We start from the raw sequence: 15,971 nt of genomic DNA on the forward strand, positions 1-15,971 counted from the left end.
ACTTTGATGAATTCCGTCGTGTTTGATGAACGTACAAGATCCTCTTTGATTCAAAGGATCTTCATATATCGGAAATTTGCAAGATCAAAACTCATAAGCAAGGAAAGAAAACAAATGAAAACCCATGTACTTCTATGTATTCAATTGCCAGCATTCATGGGGTCCTATATGTCACTTGTACAACTAAAGCTCAATCATGTCTCATATTTAGCATACATGCACAGAACAGATAGCCCCTCCAAAGGCACTTTTTACTGCCCATCTGCTCTGCTAGCTAGCTGATCCTCTTGATCCCAACAGCACAAATACAAAACAAAACAAAGTTGTCTCTCTCTTGTTCTTCGTCCTCCTGATCTATCTACCCTAAACTCGCAGTACTACTACTTGACAAGAGCATGCAGTGCGCCATCCTGCTGCTGCATGCTAGCAGCTAGCTAGCCCTCAAAGGCTAAGTAAGCATGCATGCATGCACCTGTAGGACCCCTAGCTGGCCACCTCTTGTGCTTGTGCATACCCTTCTCAACTAAATACCCAGCCAGGGCTTTGTAAGAGGTGCCCTTGTCTTTATTACTCCTCTCTCTCCTTCCTCAAGCTGCATGCATGCCCTACAAAGCCAGCCACAGGATGAGAGAGGGGCGAGAGAAGGATGGATGCAAGCAAAGGACATACTACTAGGCCTAGCTATTACCTATATACATGAGTGCAGATGTGTGTGCATGTGTGATGTTTTGTGTGTTTGCTTGCACAAGATCTATAAAGAGAGAGAGAGGGGGGGGGAGGCGTGGCTTACTCCATTAATGATTCATGCTGGGGGAGTCGTCGTCTCAGCGTCTATGTTGCTGGTTGCAAATAGATACACAGTGGAGTGTTAAGTGTAGTGGTTTTGTGGGGCTTCCTTTCCTGCCTAGTGTGGTGTATAGTGACCTATATACATACACTCTCAAACACAGAGATCAGATTCACACATGCAATGCAATGCAGACTCTCTCTCTCTCACTAGGAGATGAAGAAAGGGGCCAAGAGAGAGAAAGGATAGCAGCACTGCTACAGCTTCGCTTTGGATTGCAATCGTCACAGAATCCAAGAATCACATTTGCTTCTTTCGCGCACACAGCATCTTGAGAGAGGGATCTAGAGAGAGAGAGCGCGGTGTATGTAGATGTACTAGCATTGTAGGTGGGTGTGTGAATGTGTGTGACAGGAGAGAGAAAGGGGCGGCCGTGTGCAGAGGTGAACTGATAGAGAACTTTCAGGCTTCTCTCTCTCTCCACCTAAACCCTCTAGTGCACTCTATCTCTACACACCCCAAACCAACACTTTAAGACAGCCTTTCCCCCCCCAATGCATTTCATGTCCCCAAACTGCAGTGTCTTTTTGCTTTTGTGTCATGGTACTAAATCATCAATAATACTAGTGCTACTCTCTTTCTCTCTCCCCCTCCCTCTCTCTCTGTCTCTCTCTACACAGTACACACACTCCACACCACTGACGATGTACTGAACACACCACCCCACCACCACCCGATATATATCCCCTCCCTTTTCCTTTCTCCTCCGGCCGGCCCCTTCCAAAATCGCCATTGCATCATAGAGTGTTCAGTCGTTGCTGTTTCCTCTCCTCTCACACCACTGCTCTCCCTGCTCCTGCTCCACCATGTAAGAAGAAGCCTCTACAAGCGCGGCCAACTACCCCCCTCATCACTTTCCCTTGTCTCGTTGTTATTGTTCATCCCCATGTTTTAGTTGTACATCTCTTCTGAAACACTATTCTCCTTGCTGCGTCTTGTTTATTCATCCTCTTCTCTCTTCTGCAGTTCACAACGAACTAGTTGCATATCAGTACACTTTCTCTATCATAAGCTCCTGTTGCCAAACAAGAATGAGTGGATCTCCATGAGCAGCTTGTTTTTTTGTGGTGCTACGCATTTTTTTTTGTTCTTTTTATTGGTACTTTGATTGATAGTTTGGTGCAGCCAGTACCACTACTTGTCTGTTGCATCCGAGTTCCTGTAGTGCTTATCATTGTATGAATCTCCATGAACTAATCGAATGTTTTCAACTCATAAAGGAGGCAACAAGGGAGCCCCTTGGACTTGAACAACCTGCCGGAGGAGTACGGCAAGCAAGCCGTGGAGAGCTCGACGACCACCGCCGCATCGAGCGCCGCCGCTGCCACCGACGCAACCAGTAAGAAACTCCAAACATCAACTATTTCATTTGATTTGAAGATGGTCTTGCATAGAGGTACTAACATGTACATGCAAATGTGTTTCATCAGGGACAAAGAAGAAGAGCATCGGAGGGAAGGATGAGGCCGGCAAGGTGTACCAGTGCAGGTTCTGCTCCCTCAAGTTCGGCAAATCCCAAGCCCTGGGCGGCCACATGAACCGCCATCGCCAAGGCAAGCATCATCTGCCAGATCACAACCCTAGCTAGATGTTACTTCCTCTTCCATGCAAAGCTGGTAATCTTACTTTTCTTGGCTCAGAGAGGGAGACCGAGACCCTCAACCGCGCCCGGCAGCTCGTCTTCGGCAACGACACCCTCTCCGCCGTCGGCGCACAGATGAGGTGCACTGCCTACCATGGCCGGCCGTCTCGATTCTTGTAGAGATTAGGGTTTTTCCATGGCCGCCACTGAACTTCTTTCTCTTCTGCAGTTTCAGGGATGTGAACATGGGAGGCAGTGCTCCATCGGCCATGCTGGGAGGAGGATTCAGGGGAGGCCTCACCGGCAGCGGCGGCGGGGTCGTCGGAGACCCGAGCCACCACCCGTTCTGGCCGGTGCACCCGCGGGTGTCGCCGCAGACGCCGCCGTCGTACCATTACCTCTACAGCACGACGCCGTCCGCGTTGAACCCCATGAGCTACCCGGCGACGTACCCTGCCCCTCCCCGCCAGCAGCCGCCCTCCGTCGGCGACTACGTCATCGGCCACGCCGTTTCCCCTCCCCCGGTGACGCAATGATACAGCAGCAGCAGCAGCGCCGCGCTGCCGGCTTCTCCTCCTGCTTCGGCGCTCCACTCGCCGCGCCGCCGTCGACGGCGCCGGCGAACGTGCAGGCAGACCACAACTACAGCTTCGGGTGCGGCGGCCACACCAGAAATGTCAATGCCTCCTCCTGAGTTGATCGATGCAGCTAATTAAGCTATTTAGTGTAAAGAGCCAAGAAATTATCTTAAGAACTTAAGATCGGCTGTTAAGTTTTTGGATATCTCTCAATGAGAGGGAACTGTCTCAGAAGTTTGATTTGCCTTGAAATTCTAGTAGGTAAGCAGTACTGAATATGTTTGCGCTTAATTTGTGACTAATCTATTAATATCGGTTTTTGATTTGTGTGCTCATTTTGGTTTTGTGGACTTGCCCCAATTGATGTTTTTTTTTCTACTCTAAAATGTTTTAGAAATTTGGGAATCATTATTATTTTTTAATTTAGAAATAAAAAAATATTCATGAAAGCTCAGTTAAAACAGGTTACACGAAATTAAGTATAAAATAGTTCTGTGAGCATATTTATGAGAAACTAAGGATTCAATACTGTTACATTAGTTGATTTTCTAAACATAATAATACTCCATTGTCAACGACTAAACCCATATTCAGTTTGAATAAAAAAATTAGAATCGATCATTTTGCACTTCATTTAATTGCTCTACCTGGAGACGGCAAATCAAGTTGCACAAGACCGTCAACTTGAGCTCAGAACCTGGCATGTCAATGTCACATTAAACATGATTTGACATGGGCTCTGCAAGTCAACCAATGTAAAGATGGCGAAATTATGGGCTGGCCGGTTCAAAAAACTATGAGAAAAACTATAGTGTTTGCTGCACTGAAGTACCCTTTGGATTATGGACAGTCCCCGTACTACGTGTTCTCGAAAAAGATTATGGGCAGTGCCATGCACATTGACTACCGTTTTTTGATGGAACAGCTAGCTTTCCTGCCGGCGTGCTGTAGCAGCACATTAATTTCTGGTGTGCAGGTAGCACTCTATCGGCGTTATCATTTCTGAAATCATCACCATCAAAAGGTCAACCAATGCAGTGCAGTGCTTTTTTTTTCCTCCTCAGGGGCAGAGCTGCATATTGTTTTGCGATGCATATACATGGATTTATCTCAAGACATGCTTTCACAATATCACAAGTTTATTTGGTTTATGCATAAGTATGATAAACAAATTGTGGGTTATCTTTTTTTGGAGACCATGTCAATACCCAGAACTTCAGCTTTCTAACACTTGATGATATTGCAGGCTATCTAAAACATTTTTGGATGTATTTTTTTCATGATAGTTAGAGGAAACTGGCTTAAAAATATCTAGAAAAAATAAGTTATTATCAAAAATAATTGTTTGGTCGTAAATCCTCAGAAAAACAGAAACGAACAAACTTAACCCAACAAATAAATTTTCTCACCAGTTCTTCTGTTTTTTTCAAGACAAGATCAAGGTGGCTAAAGCTATACTTATTAGCATATTAATTTGGTTAAATAGAAATAGTAAATTTCAGTTGTAATCCATTTAAATTTCATATTTGGAATGATGCTTTGGTTTTATAATCTTGACATTTTTATCTTAATTTACTTGCATGGTAAAGGATTTGAAATTTCAATATTAGGTGTGTTTTTTTTACTCTAGTTTGTCCTAGAGTCAACAATAGTTTGAATGACGAGGTAGTGTGCTTATTATGAGTAATTTTTCCATTACAGTTCTAGGAAGTTGGTTTCGGAATGTAAAGAACTACTACCACACTGGTTTTAATTGTTTGGTAGTCAATATTGCTCATTAAACAAAACAACAAAAGATTAAGCATTTTTTTCCTTTTCTCTTCCAAGGTGTGTTATTATTTGAATATTTAACATTAAATTGAGCTAGAGTAGGAACTTTATATTTAGTGATTTATTTAAATGCGTATTTGGTATGCTATGCTGGTTTTGTAATCTTCAAAGTCTATTTATCTATATTATATTTATGTACTAAAGATTTTGGAATTAGATATATTGAGTACAATTTTCTATTCTAATAAGTTCTCGTGGCTCAAATAATTTGAATTAATCTATGTGCAAATTTGTACTTTGATTTTCATTATGTCAAAGATATGAACTTCTACAACACATGTCTGTAGTGGATGAATAAGATAGCTCATTTAAAATTATGTTTGGGATGCAACCCTTTGAGTCAAGGGCATATAACACTCCGTCAAACTCAAGAAGTGGAATAAACTGATCAAACTAGTGCTAAGGGCCTCAATGGAACCATGGATTTTTTTAAAGGTGGGAATATGAAAATATAGGATCAAGATATAACGCCTTCATGAATCCTACAGGATAATATGGAACAACTTGATAACCCTCAAAAAAATATGGAACAACTTGGAAGTACGAGTCAGAATTTTAACGAATTTTTCGGCGATTACCAAATATTAAAAAAAAAACAAATTCTGAAGTCAGATCCAAAACTAATTTGCAAATGGATTTAAATTATGTCAAATATATTTAAACTTAATTGAATTTTCATCTCGAGAAAAAAAATCTGTGAGATCCAAAAAAAAAGTAAACCTTGCTTAGAAGTGCACTTAAAGTCATCATTTCGAATCATCAGTTTAGGCGTCTTCGGTTTCTAGGAATTCTATTGGGTAGAATTTTCAATGAAAAATATATTCTCTAGAGCCCTTTGGTTTGTAGGGAAGAATTCCTATTCGTATGTATGATAGGACCAATCCAAAATAAATAGCCTAGACTTAATGGAAATATTCCTATCACAAACATCAAATGACATCTCCTTATAAGAATGTAGATGCATGTAATCTCACTTTCTATGATTTTCCTATTCCTATGAGTTCCTATGCTATGAAGGAAAGGAGGCCTAGACTTTTTTCACGTGTGAGCTTCTCCAGCTCCATCCATCTCCAAGGATCGAGTGGGCTAGGCTGTGGCCACGGTGTGCATGCGCAGCTATATATAACTAGCTAAAGGCCTGTAGCTGCTGGGTAGCTGCTAGCTAGCCCACAAAACCCTGCATGCATTGCATGCATGTGTACGCCCAGGCCAACCAAATGACTGGTGGTGCGTGTGAGCTTCTCGATGCGTACACATACATACATGTACCACATATCATATCGTTCGAGTTGTCAAAGTAAGCAAGCAAGCAAGCATGCCTGCCTGCCAGCCTCCTCCTAATGCTCCAGCTAGCTCCCAGTCCTACTACCACACCCACACTGGCTTTAATCAGTGAGCCTGCTGGATGCTTCTTCATGCCATGCCCTCTGGATTGAAAGCAGCCGCCTGCACCAAGTCGAGCTCCTTCCCTCTTTCTCTCTACACATATACACATATATCAACCTGTATTTTATTCTAGCAGCAGTACTATATTTTGAAAGGAAAAAGGGTCTGGAAACCTTTGCAGTTTGCAATGTTTAGATGTTTATGCCAAAGCAGTGCCGCCACGCGCAGCTACTTGCATGAGGAGTACATATACATGGAGTAAACAATGGCTTGGCATGCAGCAGCAGCATTGCTTGCCCAACCCTAGGCTCGTAGCTTCTGATCTGATGTCTTCTTTTATTTTATGATCTCTAGCTGCTGCGCAGCCCCCATTTGGCACACAGATTAACAAGGGGAACAATCCAAGCACATGGAAACAAACCTCCAGATCGCACTTGCAGATGGTTCCGACCCGCAGTGGAAAAGGGGTGGTACTTGACCACGAGTTGCCACGAGGAATGGGAATGTGGTCGATACCGGAAAGTGGGAAACAGTAACAACAAAAGGTGCTTTTCTTCTTTCTTTCCTTCGGAGGAGAAATAATTATTTCTGTCTCGACTAATTAAGTTAGGTTCTCGACTAATTAAGTTAGGTTCTCGACTAATTAAGTTGTGCACAATCTTAATTTGAAATGTGCAACTACTCAAACCTTTTGGACAAAATATCAACGCCCTAGTTGCCTAAAGTTGAGGGCTCTGCTGGGGCGTTTGTCCAAACATGGATGACAGTCACCCTGGTTGATCCAACTAAAAAGAAAAGTATTAACACCACCTAATTATTGGGGAGCTATCGTGACAATGCAAACTAACTTGGCATAAATTTTGACAATGATTAGAAAACCATTGGTGTGCATGAGATTTATAAAATGTAGTAACATGCAAGCGTTAGTTATGATACATTTGCTAGTGTCAAGACTCCAATTAATATTTCTATAAGGTAGGAGCTTGCATGACCTCACACCTGAGTCGGGTGATTCATAGTGTGGGTCAGGAAGGGGCCTTGGCCCTTCCTGCATGTGTGCATCTGAGCATCTCCAAAAAAAAAAAAAATTAGTGCCATATCAAAAGAAAATTGTTGATTAATGGCTAATTTTTCTGGCCCAAAGTTCCACACTGGTCTCACTGTACGTGGTAGGTAATCACCTGGGTCGGGCCAAGGTTTGGTCCGGGCTTTGCAAAGCCCGACATGAAATTGCCAAGCCCATGTCTTGAAAACCCAATATAAGGCATTTTCACATAAAAATATTAAATAAATTATTTTGTAAATTAAATATTTAAATAATTATACCTATTTTCCTTTGAAGTTTCAAAAAACTCGTTTAGGATTTTTGTTGGGCTTGCAGGCCGGGCTTCAAGTGTATAGGTATGGCTCAAGCTTACTCAGGCTTTCGGGCTCGGGCCGTCGGATTGGGCTGCCATGCCCAGGTCTAGTTGGTATTTATTCGACTTATGTATGAGTTGGGGAGCAACTAATTAACGAGGGCTCCTTCGGGAGCCTCGCAACAATCAGCGTCACTTGGCGCGCTCACAGCCATTCGCCACATGTCGCGCTCTGGACGCTTCCTCCGAATTTTGTTTTTTTTTTATTTTTACGCACGCATTTTCGGCTTTTTAAAAGGTTTTTTTTCGGGTTTTTTTGACGTTTTGGTTTTTTACCGGTCTTCCCTAGCTTTTCGACCAAAAAAAATTTCAATTTTTTTTGCGCAAAAAATGCATTTTTTCGCGAGAGTCGTGATTTTGTTTTCACGAGAGGCACGGTTGTGCTTTCGTGAGAGGCACGGCCGTGCCTCTTGGAAACGAAAAAAACGTGTTTTATGTTTGTTTTTTATTTCGCGAGAGGCACGGTTTTGCTTCCGTGAAAGGCACGGTTGTGCTTTCGCGAGAGGCACGGGCGTGCCTCTTTCGGAAAGGAAAAAACGCGTTTTCTATTATTTTTTTTTTCGCGAGAGGCACGGTTTTGCTTCCGCCAGAGGTACGGTTGTGCTTTCGCGAGAGGCACGGGCGTGCCTCTTCGGAAAGGGAAAAAACGCGTTTTCTGTTTTTTTTTCTTTCGTGAGAGGCACGGTTTTGCTTCCGCCAGAGGCACGGGCGTGCCTCTTTCGAAAAGGAAAAAAAACACGTTTTATGTTTTTTTTCTTTTGCGAGAGGCACGGTTTTGCTTCCGACAGAGGCACGGTTGTGCTTTCGCGAGAGGCACGGGCGTGCCTCTTTCGGAAAAGGAAAAAAACGCGTTTTATATTTTTTTTCTTTCGTGAGAGGCACGGTTTTGTTTCCGCGAGAGGCACGGTTGTGATTTCGTCAGAGGCACGGGCGTGCCTCTTTCGGAAAGGGAAAAAAACCCGTGTTCCCGGTTCGGTTTTTTCGTCGGTTTTTTTCATCCATTTTTTTCTGGAAAAAAAGTTCGTCAAAACCTATCAACATGGGATCTAGTTTTGAAGATCTGGACGCGAGAAATCCAATGGCGAAAGCGGTTCGAGATTTGGACGCACGATTTAAGAGATAAAATATTTTGAATAAACGAATCTAAAAAAGGGAAAACTCCTAGGTTGCGATAAGTGGCGCACATGCAGCGCGCCACTTGTCGCAACCTGGGGAAGTTGGAGTGATCTCCGCAAGGAGTACTTCTTAATTAGTGATTTCGATGAGTTGGCGTTTAGAACTTTTCTTGTTTTGCAGGCAAGCTTAACGTGCATTCGGTTCTGTTTGAGCATCATCCATTTGAAATTTAGTTGGCATACATATTTTTGTTGGAGAAGATGATGATAAACTGAACAAATGCCCTGAAAATATTCATGAAAAAACACGAGGAACTTGAAAAACAGCAATGCATGTGCGTGAACTGCAGGCATGTGGAAAGAAACGGGACAGAATGAAAGATGCTACAAGTAGTAGTACCTGCATGACAAGTCTTGCCTTGTCTCTTTTCTCTCCTATAAGTACTCTCTCAAAATTCATATACAAAGAAACACATACATCAGCCAGGTCTACCGCGCTCTAGTTTAGGGTTATCTATGGGGCCTAGCGGCATCCAGGCACTGCTGTTCCATCGAAAGGAAACCCATGGTTTCGGTAAGAGGGACATGGTTCTGGCCGTGGGTCCCGTGATACAGTCTGACAGATCGATACAGTGACTCACTGGCTCTGTGGGAAGATACAGCTACATTATTCTGAAATGTGTCATTTTCAGTAACGGCACTATACCGTTAATTACTATTGCAAAATTGTACTCCCTCCTAAAAAGTTTCATTTTCTTTTTTTCTTAAGAAATTTTCAATCTATTCATCTTCAATCATGGTACTACAACGCACACTAGAAATAATAAAAATTAAAGGTAATATCACCATAAGTTATAGAACTTGCGCTCGATGTTCAGTTTTCAAGTTAAACGACTGCAATTACGTATTTTTAAAGTTCTACTAGTACCAAACTGAACATCGAGCGTAAGTTCTATGACTTCCGGTAATATTACCTCTAAAAGTTACATCCAGATCCGTAGACCACCTAGCGACGACTAAAAGCACTGAAGTGAGCCAAAGGCGCGCCGCTGTTATCGTCCCTCCCTCGTCAGAACCAGGCAAAACTTGTAGTAGACAGTCGGGAAGTCGTGAGCACCTTTCGGGCCTATGTCTAGCCAAACATTCAAAAATGACTATGAGCACCTTTCGAATGCTTAGGCGTGATCATCAGAAATTTTTGTATGCCTTTTTTTGTGTTCATATGTACGTAGTACTCAGGGAATTTTTCAAATGAGTTGCAAAGGATAACCCTTCTTTTAGCTGGAGAATTTTGTTGTTCTTGTTGCTGTTAAATATGGCGCAGCAGCCACTCAATTCAGCAATTAGCAGTCTGTCTCAAGCAATTAGTTGTTTGCCAAGTTTAATGGGATTTTTTTATGATGATTAAAAAGAAGGTGTATTTCTTCGGTGAAGACAACCATGGGATGGTTAATTGTATTCCACATTTTCTAGATGCATTCCGTTGTTACCTGTTTTCTATTTTAATTTTAGTCATTACATTTCATTGTTGTAAGCCATTAAATCTAGGCATTATATGTTGATATGGCATATTGTATTGCCATTATAGGTGAAGTGGACATCGCAAACATCTATACGGCCTTTTCGGGAAAGTGTCTAATGCACATAGCCTAGTGGTTCACGTACAGGAGCTCAAAAACACCCCACTATCATTCACAAAATATATACATGAAAATAGTTTAGTACATGGACACATCCATCGATCACGTGAGCGAATTCTAAATTGAAATTTTGACTCAGAACTTCAGACAGAAAAGAACAAATCATGTTACACATAATATAGTTAATGCAAAATGGACTATGAAATTGGCCCATTGGGAACTATCATAGATGAATTTGTTGTCGAGACAATGATTGAACTTGTAACATGCTTGGTGTATAGACTGTCCATATGAGAAGTAAACATAATTTTGAATGACTTTAGAGGGGTATTTTCAACCTCTGATGCGTAAGATACTTACATTTCTGACATTGAACATGAAATCTATATCTCAACTATTGTCAGTTGACAGTAATTCTCATCTAAACACGTTCGCTCATGAGTTCAGACTGAAGAAGTGTTTTTTTTTCCTTTTCTACATTTGATTAGAGGCACCAGTTTCCCACTATTGTGATGCTCTGTCATTCCACATAGACCAGATGTATGTGTGATTTTATCTATTGTTTTTTAAATGCCTTTCTTTTCCTTCCCTTTTCAATTTTTTTCTCTTTCTTTTTTTCATTTCTATTGTTTCCTTTTTCACTTTTCTCTTTTTTCTCTTTTATTTATCTTATTTTTTGTTTCTTAATTTTCATTTCTTCCAATTCTTATTTCATATGTTCATCATGTATTTAAACTCGGCGTCTGATGCGCGGAGATGGACTCACGCAGGAGGAGGAAGCTGTCTGGCGCCATGGTGGCTTTGATGGCAGAGAGGCATGGCAAGGCCGGTGCATCAGCTCTGCTCTGAGGATGGACCGATGAAAGATGGAGGTGACAACCCTTGCAATGTGTGGTGCTCACTAGGAGTGTGCCAGACTGGTGTGGGACCCATTCCAGGTAGTGGCTTGGATGGGACACCCAGCTTTAGATGTTAGGTTTTGGCGCGATGTCTGTTTGCTATTAGGCCCGAACATTCGGCAACCTTCATCAAAGGGATAGGGGTAGCAACAGCGTTGCCAAGTTGGTGGCTTCAGGCTTATTGATATATCATCTTGTATGGTCTTCATGAATAATTAATAATATGGCTGCATTCATCGTCCAGATGCAGAGGTGGGGTGTACATTCTCCTTTTTTTTAATGTATTTAGAACAATGGTCATAGTGGGTTCTTTAAAATATACGTCGTGTACTTTACAAATGTGCATCATGTATTTAAAAAAAGTCCTCTTGTATTTAATGATTTATTGTTATTCCCAGAAATATGCTGACACTTCTTTTAACTCACATGGACGTTTTTCAAATATACATACATATTTTTAATTACATGAACATTTTTTTCTCTAGAATCATGTGCACACTTATTTAAAATATATGAACAATTAATAAAAGTACATTCTAAAAGGATTTCATAACGAAATATTTTTTTACTAGGGAAAAAGGATAACAAAAATTCGAAAACGAAACAGGAAAAAATATTAAAAAATGAATGTGTTAGCATCCTTTTGCACCGGGAGACGTGCACCTGATGCTGTTAGGCCTGGGCCCATATGCCCCACTGAAGGTGAGTCCTCGCTAACGGGTCGAGCGAGGTGTAGGCCTCGGGCTTACATGTTTGCATACGTCGTTTCCAATTTGACAGTTGCTTGTGGAGGGAACGCACAGGGGAGCTCCTAAGCCGCGCCTTTAGCGCCCGTAACGTCTACTGGCGCCCACGCGCTGCCTACCTGGGCCTGGCCCAACATGGCCGACACGTCTGGTTGAAAATTAACGAAAAAACAGCAAAACGGTGCACCTCTCAGGATTCGAACTAGAGACAATGTCTTCATGTACGAGTATGCCTAACCACTAGAACAACTTAACTTTAGTGAACTATTGAAGCGTCAACAGTATAAGAACGAGCGTCCGGTTCATCAAATTTGAAAAAAGTTCATCGTATTTGAAAAAAGTTCGTTGAAATCTAGAAAAAGTTCATCGAAATCTAGAAAAAGTTCATCAAATTTAAAAAAAGTTCATGGAATTTAAAAAAACGTATTTTTCATTTTTTGTTCGTGATTTCAAAATGTGTTCATAGTTTTAATTTTATTCACTTTTTCAAATTTTGTTCACAATTTTAAATTGTTCAGTGTACATCAAAAAATGTTCAATAGGTATTTAAATGGTTTTTCAGCGCATATCACAAAATTGTTCAATGTGTAGTTAAAAATTGTTCAGATTATATTACAAAAATGTTCAATGTATAAAATTTGTTCATCTTCCAAAAAAAATGTATAAATATGTTTTAAATTATTTCAATGTATATCACAAAAATGTTCGCTATGTAGTTAAAAATTGTTCATCGTACACCGAAAAAATGTTCAGCGTATATTTGAAAATCGCTCGTCGTATATAAATTTTTGTTCGTGTTCTCAATAATTGTTCACGTTTAAAAAAATTATGGAATATGAAAATTTTCATTGAATTTTAAAAAAAGTTCATCAATTTGATAAAAGTTAATTAAGTTTAATAAATTTCACGAATGTAAAAAATTCGCATTTTTAAGAAAATAAAAAAGGAAACTGAGAAAAGAAAAAGAAAAAAGGAAACAGAAATAAAAGGAAAAAAACGCCCAGAAATCAGCGAGCAGTGAAAGCTGGCTTGGTGTGCTCTCGCGCCCTACGTAAATAAAAGAAAGAAAATAAGTAAATCGTCACAATTGGTACGGTGGTCTGTTGGTTAGTATGCTGCTGTTTAAACCGAGAGATTGCGAGTTCGAGCCCTCACATTCAAATAAGATTTTTGCTGCACTTTTTTAACAGAAAGAAAAAGATGGAAGCGGGCCGGCCCAGCGTGGCGCGGGGGTATGCGCCCGTTTGCGGGAACAGAAGAAACGGGCGCCTTAGGAAATGCCAACGCACAGATGGAGTGAACAACTAGCCAAAGGGATTCTGGTGTTTGGGAACTTTTTAGGATGTTTTGAATCGGTTTTACCAGTTTTGGGAACCTTCTTTTTCGTTTTTTGTGTTTTTGCTGCCTTTTTTCCTTTTTCAAGTTTTCTTCCAAATTTATTTTTGGAAATTTCTTAGAAAATCGAGTTTTTTAAATGTTCACATTTTCTCATTTTTTTGGAAATGCTCACCTTTTGCAAAAACGTATTCATCTTTTTGGAACAAAAAAATGAAAAACTTGACCAGATACTAGAATAAAAAAATGAAAAAGGACTAAAAAATAATAATAATAAACTTACAAAGCCATAGCAATGCTAAGCCCCAATGGGCCGGCCTAGGCACAGTGGTTGTGTGCGTCGTCCTCCTATTTGATGGAAAGAGCGTCAAATATGTGATCCCTTTCTCCCTCAAAAATTAAATCAGGCCCCCGATAAATCCCGTGTAGACATGCAGCCACGCGAGGTCGTTATCATCACCACTCATTTCCACGTGATTCATGCTATTCCAATACATTGATGTCGTATAACGTTTTCTGGCCAGCATACACTAATTGGTATAGTTCTCGTATTGCCTCTGCGCCCCAATAAATGGCTGACATGGCAGGCTCACGCATTGAAACAATGAGCGCGCTGATTAGAATTGATTACACGGCAATGCGACGTAGCTCCCTGGCATGAGAGAGCTATTTGCACCAAGCTGCCAACTAAACTAATAATAGGTCATGACGCATTGGCTTAACTAAGCAAACGTGTTCATAATCAGGTGGTGGACATTGCAAGCTACTGCTTTGTGCTAGGATCTCAACCAGCCTAGGAAAGGTCTCTCCAGAGTAGTGAATATTAACGAACATCTAACCTTTCGCCGTCGCTGGAGCTTGATGCCATGGCCAACCTTTTCTCGCAACACCAGGTTGAAGATGTGGGTATAGTGTTTTTTTTCTTCTGTGGGTATAGTGTATTAGGAGCAAACTGCTAAGTGTTAAGTACTACATTGGAAGCCTGCACACTGGCCATAATCACACCGGCTCTCTCCACCCAACATTGTTCAATTTGGAGTATTTTAGTTTCACCACATGTTTCAGACTACTGATTTACAACTAAAATCCTTACATGTATGCATTTCTTACCCAAAAATAATCAGTTCAACATCATTCTTCATGCTAGTTAACTCGAATCATGAAAAATGTCAGTGCGCCACTAAATAAAAAAATCAGGCAAAAATTTACTGGAAAGTAAAAATATGTGTAGACGACCTATAGAGAATATTGATACCTCACCGATATGAGTGAATGAGTTTTTATTTCACTGCTTTGGTTGATTGCAAATCTGCTCTATCTATTACACTAGTATTGTATTAGTCGACACATTAGGGCTAATCGTATGAAAGGTCTATTTAATCAATACGCCAGTTATTAGCTATGTATCAACAGTTAAGGCTAATTACAGTATACCATTCTGTTTGTCTTGGAACCGTCATTATGAATAAAGCTTGTTGTGTCAGCATTTCATTTATTCATCTGCATATTGATGAGTGACATATAAATGGAGGCCTGTCCACCTAATCACAATTCATAAGTGCCATAAAATGGGTGGTGTGCACGCATTGATACATGTCTGCAACGCAATGAACACACTTCACGCGTTTGTTAGCTATGATGAGCCAGGGACCATGAGACTTAGTATTCACATTTGTATTCACTGTCGTATAGCCCATGTCTGTCACGTATTGAAAATAAAGCTATATTAAATAAGATCTCAAACCCCAAACATATGGATTGGATATGCTCCTCGCGTGGAACCATGTCCCAAAAATCCGCGTCCATCAGGCCCCTTGTATACAACATGGACTCATTTGTCACAAACAAAGAAAGACACTCATCTCAAAAGGTATCGGGTCCAAGTGCTCCTAGTTTTTTTTAGTCTTCCAAGCGCTCCTAGTCTGCGCATAGGGAACAACCACACAGGATAATGCTTCTCAGGCGCTTAGTGGGCTGGCGCACTTTGGTCATTTTATTTAGTTTTGTGCGGACTACTGCTATAAAAGCTTGCAATTGGTTGTTTCTTTCCAAACTAGTATAAAAACCAGCAATATAGGAATTTTGAAAACCGTAATTTTTAATAAAAATGCCAATGATTTTCTGAAAATAATCTGAATTGTTAATTTTCCAATTAAAATATATATTAAGAATTATGAAAATCATAATTTTAAAAATTGTCGTGGATTTCCAAAAATTATTCATGATTTTTGTCCTTGAATTTCAGAAAATGTTCCCAGATTTCACAAAGGTTTATGAATTAAAAGTATGTTCCAAAATAAAAAAATAATATCAAAGAATTTCAAAATGAAAAAGAGAGAAAAGTGATAATGAAAAGAGTAAAAACAAACACATGAAAAAGAGAAAATGGGTTTTCAAGAATGGTTTTAGAACCCAGCCCATATATAGGGACGAAATTGGGATGTCCAAACTTGTCCGAATAAGACACGCCCCATCGTATCACTTTCTCTCTTTCTTTATTTTCTCTCTCCTTTCTCTCTTTTCATCCCCATCGATTATATGCATTTTGTTCGGACAATTTCAAAACAAATGAGGTTTCTATTCATATGTTTTGAA

At 40.5% G+C, this 15,971-nt stretch overlaps 1 pseudogene; it reads left to right on the forward strand.

Moving 5' to 3' along the window:
• Window positions 1–1,520: 1,520 nt before the first annotated feature.
• Window positions 1,521–3,336, forward strand: LOC123064474 (zinc finger protein STAMENLESS 1-like; annotated as a pseudogene).
• Window positions 3,337–15,971: the final 12,635 nt, after the last annotated feature.

Source organism: Triticum aestivum, chromosome 3B, assembly GCF_018294505.1.
Source record: "Triticum aestivum cultivar Chinese Spring chromosome 3B, IWGSC CS RefSeq v2.1, whole genome shotgun sequence".
In the NCBI taxonomy this organism is placed as follows: domain Eukaryota; kingdom Viridiplantae; phylum Streptophyta; class Magnoliopsida; order Poales; family Poaceae; genus Triticum; species Triticum aestivum.